General features: G+C 59.3%; 1 protein-coding gene across 4 annotated transcripts in view; it reads left to right on the top strand.

Moving 5' to 3' along the window:
* Positions 1-6,000, top strand: part of BANP (BTG3 associated nuclear protein) — a 103,361-nt gene continuing 97,361 nt past the window's right edge. For all 4 annotated transcript variants that reach the window (XM_032853790.1, XM_032853789.1, XM_032853788.1 and 1 more), the window contains exon 1: positions 1-95. The gene's annotated coding sequence lies outside the window, so the exon portion shown is untranslated. The remainder of the gene's footprint in view (positions 96-6,000) is intronic.

Raw genomic sequence — 6,000 nt, 5'->3', positions numbered from 1 at the left:
CCGGCGCCTGCGCAGAGCGGCGGCTTCTCTCGCGAGGACGGACGCCATTATCGCATCTCCCCGACAAACACCACGAGAATTCCGCAGCCCACACGGTAATTGCAGCTCCCGCAGCCGGTCGCGTCTCCACCTCCCCCTTCCCGCGGGGCGAGAGCGAGAGCGAGAGCGAGATCTCCCCTCCTCCCTCCTCCCTGCGCCCTCCTCCGGCCGCCGCGCCCGCGCCCGCCGCCCCCGCCCGGACGCCCTGCGCGGCCGGCCAACGGCCCGCCGCCCTCGGCCTCGGTCCCGCCGGCGCGCCCGGCCCCCGCGCCCCCTCCCCGCTCCCTGCGGCTCCCCGCGCCCCCGCCCGGCCCCCTTCCCCGCGGCCCGGCCCTCCCTCCGCCCCCGGCGGCCCCCAACTCCGCTCCGGGCCGTGGGCCGCGCGCCAGCCTCACTCCCCGGGGGCCGGGCGGGGGCCGGGCCAGGCGGCTGCGCGCGGCGGCGGGCGCCCCTGTCACCTGTCGGGGCGCGGGGACAGCGCCCTGCGAGCGAGGCCCGCGCCGGGGGTTCCCGCTGGGCCGCCCTCCGCCGCGCGTGTGCCCGGGGAGCCGGCGGGCAGGAGCGCACCCCGTGGGCCGAGCGCTGCGGGGGAAGCAGGGCCTGGTGCCGGCTGGGGAGGGCCCCGGGCCGCCGGGGACGAGGTCGGGCGCAGGCTGCGGAAGTGCGGCCTCGGGGTTTGCCGCGGGCGCCGCCCTGGCCCGGTGCAGGCCCGTGTCGCCTGCACCGTCCTAGCGCTTGCGAGGCTGCCCGCGTGGGGCGCGGCGCTGCCCGGAGACCGGGCGCTCCCGAGCTGCTGCCGCGTGCGGGCGTGCGGGGCCGGTGCACGTGGGCGGGCTGGGGGCTCGCGGTCCGCCCTGCGCCGCCCCGCCCGGAGCGCACCCCGCGGCCGCCGGAGGTGTCGTGGAGGAGCCCGGGGAGTCCGCCGGCGGGGGGTGCAGTGGTCCTCCCCGAGCGAGGGGCGGGCAGCGCAGCCGACGGCCCCAGCGCTTCAGCTTTCCGCTGTAGGGTCCGGGGGTGCCGGTGTTGGCGGGGAGCCGCCGGACAGCCCGCCGGGTTAGCCCTCCTGCCGGCCCCCGGGCCTGTGCCTGCAGTGGAAGCAAGTGTCCGCCGGGGACGTGGGGTTGTGTCCACGTCACTCGGCTGTGGGTTTCTAACCGGTTCAGTGCAGCGGCCGGGACGGCTGGTCACCCCAGTGTTGTCATCCCAGGGACCCCGGGTCGCGCAGACTGCCCCGCGTCATAGATGAGGTCAGTGGGACCCGCGCAGGTGAGGACACTCGTCCAGGACACACACGGCGGAGGGCTGGAGCTCAGCCGGTGTGCGGTCTGTTTTCTGAGAAACACAGGCACGCGAGGGGAGCTTACCCGGAGCGGCCGTGCGGGCAGCGCCAGGGAGAGCCTGGGCAGGGCAGCAGCTCGGCCGCAAGGACGGTCTTTCTGCGTGGCGAGCCCGGACCAGGGCAGGGGCACTGTCAGATTGCCGGGGCGGTGACGCCGCTGCTGCAGGACGACTTCCTTCTTCCCGTCCCCGCTCCCTGACCCACCCTGTCCGGGACTGCCATTGTTCCAAGACCCGGCAAGTGCCGCTTGCTTCACCGCGGGGGAAGGTCTTTTCTGCCCCGTCCGGGCCTGGGCTGTCTCTGCGTGGTGCTCCCCGGGACTCGACACCTGGTTTTACGTTCTCAGGGGTACTGTCCCGGCTCTCCCGCCTCCGCTCTTCTCCCCAGTCCTCTTTGTCTAGTCGGCATTGATGGCTCCGTCGGCCAGCCCAGGTTTGCGCGCACTTTCCTTTCCTGTGCGTCCGAGTCCGTTCAGGACTCCGTGTCCCAGTCCTGGCTTTGTCCGTCGTTTCCAGTTTCAGTGCTTCAGTCCTTTGCAGTGACCTCAGGACCCCGCTTGCTGTGAGGGCGTTCTCAGAGTGCCCTGGGTGTGGGGTCCCACTGCACGTGCTCTGAGGGCTCACCCCGAAGCCCCACGACATTCTCTTGCATCCGTTGAGGAATTTCTTCTGGATTTATTCTTTCTGTCATTCTGATGTTGGACGTCTCGGACTGACCCAGTGAATCTTTTGTTTTTATCCTCTTCGGTCACATCATTCTCATTTTGGGGAGAGGGCTTCGTTTATCTCCAGTGCTGTTCTAAGCTTTTCCTTTCCACAGTTGAAGACCACCGGGAGCTTATTTTGTCTGTTTTGTTGTCCTCGGTATCTGCTTGTGTCATGAATGCGCGATCTTCTTGACTTTGAGGATACCAAAAGGGTTTTTTCATTTCTTTTGTTCCTTGAATTCTTATATCTCTAGTGTCATTGTCGCCATCTTCTTAAAAGTGTTGGCTTCGTACTTCATATGGCAAAGATTCCTTAAAAATTGGTAATTATTGTTTAAGGCAAGAGGAAGTAGGCAGAGAGCTCCGAGTCTGTGGGGCTGGTTGCGAAAACGTGTGGGTCTCCCCTCTGGTGACCAGGAGCTTGTTACTGTGGGATGTCAGGACCCGGGTTGCAGAGCCTTTTCCTCTGGGTCTTACGGCTTAAGAAAGACCCCTCTGATTTGGGGCTGGTCTGCCTGGTCCAGGGAGGCTTCTCGCACAGCTCTTCTGTGCCCGCGTCCAACTTGTGGGAGCAGGCGCAGCCCACGCTCTGCGGAGTGCCCTGGCCTGTGTCAGGCTTTGAGCCCACCTTCGGCTGCACCACTCCTGTGTGCTCCACACTGTGGTTTCCTTGGCCCTCATGAGCGCCTTCGAGTCTCCCAGAAATTTGCAAAGTATCTTGTGTCTTATTTTCTTTCTTGTGGGTTTGTTATTATGCAGTTATCTTAGTGGAATGAGTAGAGGTCAACTTGGTGCCCATTCGCTCTTGGGAGCAGGAATTCCTGAGCCCATTCTCGGCATTCTTCTCGTCATTCTGCTCTCCTGCCGCCCTGCGGCCTTGGTAATGGATGCCTTCCGCCGGGGAATGGGTGGCCTGACCACTGTCCCCGTGGCCGCCTCTGCGTTGCAGTGTGGGTGGATGTCCTGCGTTCCTGCTGGCGGTTCTGGCTCCGCAGCCTTGGAGCAGGGCCAGCTCAGCCCCAGAAGGCCAGCCGTGGGCACAAGTCACAAAGGTAGATTCAGACTCCAGGTCGCCTTGGCACACCAGCTTCTCGTACCATGTCATGTGGGGATAGCACTTCAGTGTGCCAGACTTAGGGGTCGCTTCTAGTTAAGCAGGAATTACACTTGAAGTGTAGTCTTGGTGCATTTTAGTCAATTATCCTTTGAAAATTGTGCACAGTGAAGTACGTGCCCGCATCTGTCAGGGCCTAGCAAGGCCCACACAGTGACCTCGCCATCGCTGGGTGTTTCAAGGAAAAGGCAAGCTCTCAGGCCCCCACCAGACATACGGAATCAGAATCTGCAGCTTCGTAAACTTTTCCTTTTGCAGTAATTTTAGATTCACAGAAAAGTTGCAGAAATAGTTTAGAAAACTTCCCTGTTCCCGTCACCCACTTCCGGTAGTGCTGAGTTCTTACATAACCAGACAGCCTAAAAATCAGAAAGTTAACGTCGGCACAGTACTGTTAACTGAACTGCAGACAAACTGAATTTCGTAAGTTTTCCATTAATACCCTTTTTGTGTTTCAGGATTTAATCCAGGATCCCACTCCGCACTTAATTGTCATGTCTCCTGAAGTCTCCTCCAATCTCTCATACTTACATAGCCCCAGAGTATCTCTCCCAGATATTTGTAAATTACAAAGGGAAAAATGGTAACTTCACAGTGGAAAAATCACCTCCTTAACATCACCAGTAATAGCACCTATGATGTCACGTACCCCAGCTGATGACCCGAGACACAAGTGCAAGCCCATAGTCCAGTCCCGAGAGAACCCGAATGGAGGGTTGTTCACCAAAATGTTAATGGGTGTCCCTTAAAAGTATCCCTGTCTTGCAAGACTGAGAAACACCCAGAATTTGCGTTTAGAAAGATGGCCCGGTGTGGTGTATGCACTTTGATGCTGAAGAAGTACTTCCTGTGCGAGACCGTCGCCAAGGAGGTGGGCTAGACAACCACAGTCTGGCGGACTGGAAGATGGGTGCTTCAGGTACGGGGTCTGGGCGAGCTTGGGATGGCGTAGCTGGATAGCCGGCATCTCTCCTTAAGGATCTGGTACACCGCGTGGGTCCCCACAGCTGAGCTGGTAAATACGTGACCCACAAGACGGACCTGGAAAGGTGCACTTTAGAACTTGACCGGTTCGGCCGTTTAGATCTGGGAAAGGAAACGTTTTTCTTTTTTTGAAGAAGCTCCTGGAGGAAAATACACGTTAAGGTTTTCAATAAGATTGACTCAGATAAAAGCTTTAGAAAGTCCTCGTATGACCGGTAAACGAACACCGTTGTGTTCTCTGACGTCACGTATAGGACGGTCAGAAAAACAAGGTCACACGATGGCGTGTTCACGCGAGTACTCTGAACTGCTCTGAAACGTTCATTTTTCTGGGGTGTGGGGGAGGGCTAGGGAGCTGGAGAGCAGGCAGTGAGTGGGATCACGTGAAACACCACTTGTTTCCTGGTCCAGTGCCTAGAGCTCGCTTAGCCGGTCCCTGAGTTAGAGTCTGGAGCGACCCCTGCTTTGCAGGGTGGTGCTGAAATACCTCACCCTTAGGTTGCCCAGTTTCTCCTCGTGCAGGCTGTGACACCAGTAAAAATCAGAGCTTTAGCTAATAGCTCATGCTGTCCTCGCTCTTGCTTTCTGGCTCTGGTCATTCCTTGTCCGGGACTGTGGCTGGACGGTCCCCCCTGCCCCCCTGCCCAGAGGAAGTTCTTGACTCCGCATCCCCCAGTGCAGCGGCGAGGGCCGCAGCCCCTCGTTCATCTCTTTCAGGGGAAGCGGAGCGCAGGTCAGGCCCTGGAGCCCCCCGTGGCTTGAGACGTGTGGCCGTTCTTGATTTAACGTGAGATGGGAACGTTAACTTCTCCAGCCACAAGCAGATCGTAGGCCCCAAATTCTGTAACATCACATGAGATGAAATTCTGAATTAATTTTTCTGCACTTTTTCTTTTTTTTTTTTTTTTTAAGATTTTATTTATTTGACAGAGACAGAGATCACAAGCAGGCAAAGAAGCAGGCAGAGAGAGAGAGGAGGAAGCAGGTTCCCTGTTGAGCAGAGAGCCCAATGTGGGGCTCAGTCCCAGGACCCTGGGATCATGACCTGAGCCGAAGGCAGAGGCTTAACCCACTGAGCCACCCAGGTGCCCCTGCACCTTTTACTTCTGCCCATGGCCAAGAACTGCACGATTTGGTTAAATGTTTCGACCCTCTATATCTGTACTGGGGCGGCCAGTCAGAGTCGCTTTATGACTAAGCGTCACAGTGGAAGGGAGAGGCGGTGGTGGTCAGTAGTAACCTGCGGGGTCAGATTGCTTACGGCGTGGGAGCGATGGACGAAGGACGTCGGGCAAGCAGAAGGCAGAGCTGAGCGCGCTTTAATTCAGCCACGTGCAAAGTAGGTAGGTGGAGGGGGTGTTCGTGGGGAAACGGACGCCGTTGCCTTGCCCAGGTGATTCCGTACGAGCGCTTAGGAGAGGAGCATCTGAGGAGCACGGCGAGCGACGGCAGGTTGGACAGGAGGGCCCCGGGGGGACGGCGGCCCGGCGAGCAGCTGGGCGTGCTGTTGGGAACGCGGGCCTGCGGCGAGCCCGTCGGGCTGGGGCCTGAGCACCTTGGGCAGAACCTGTACTGACCAACTGTTCAGTAATAAAGACTGACTTTCTCTGCTTCAAAACATGCTGCTTGTGGTCTGTACTGATTTTTCCTCGTTTCACAAGGTAGAAAATCATGAAATAACCAGAAGGGGGTTTGAGTGAAACTGCCCGTGAAAACTTGGTGATGTGCGCTGCTGCACTCCCGGGGGTCCGCAGTGCGTCCCTGGGTGTGGCCAGAGCCCTGGGCGTCTTCGCTTCACAGAGCAGGGACACACAGACA

Source organism: Lontra canadensis, unplaced genomic scaffold (genome assembly GCF_010015895.1).
Source record: "Lontra canadensis isolate GAN:19392208 unplaced genomic scaffold, GSC_riverotter_1.0 scaffold8, whole genome shotgun sequence".
In the NCBI taxonomy this organism is placed as follows: Eukaryota; Metazoa; Chordata; class Mammalia; order Carnivora; family Mustelidae; genus Lontra; species Lontra canadensis.
This window is presented reverse-complemented; position numbering and strand designations above follow the sequence as displayed.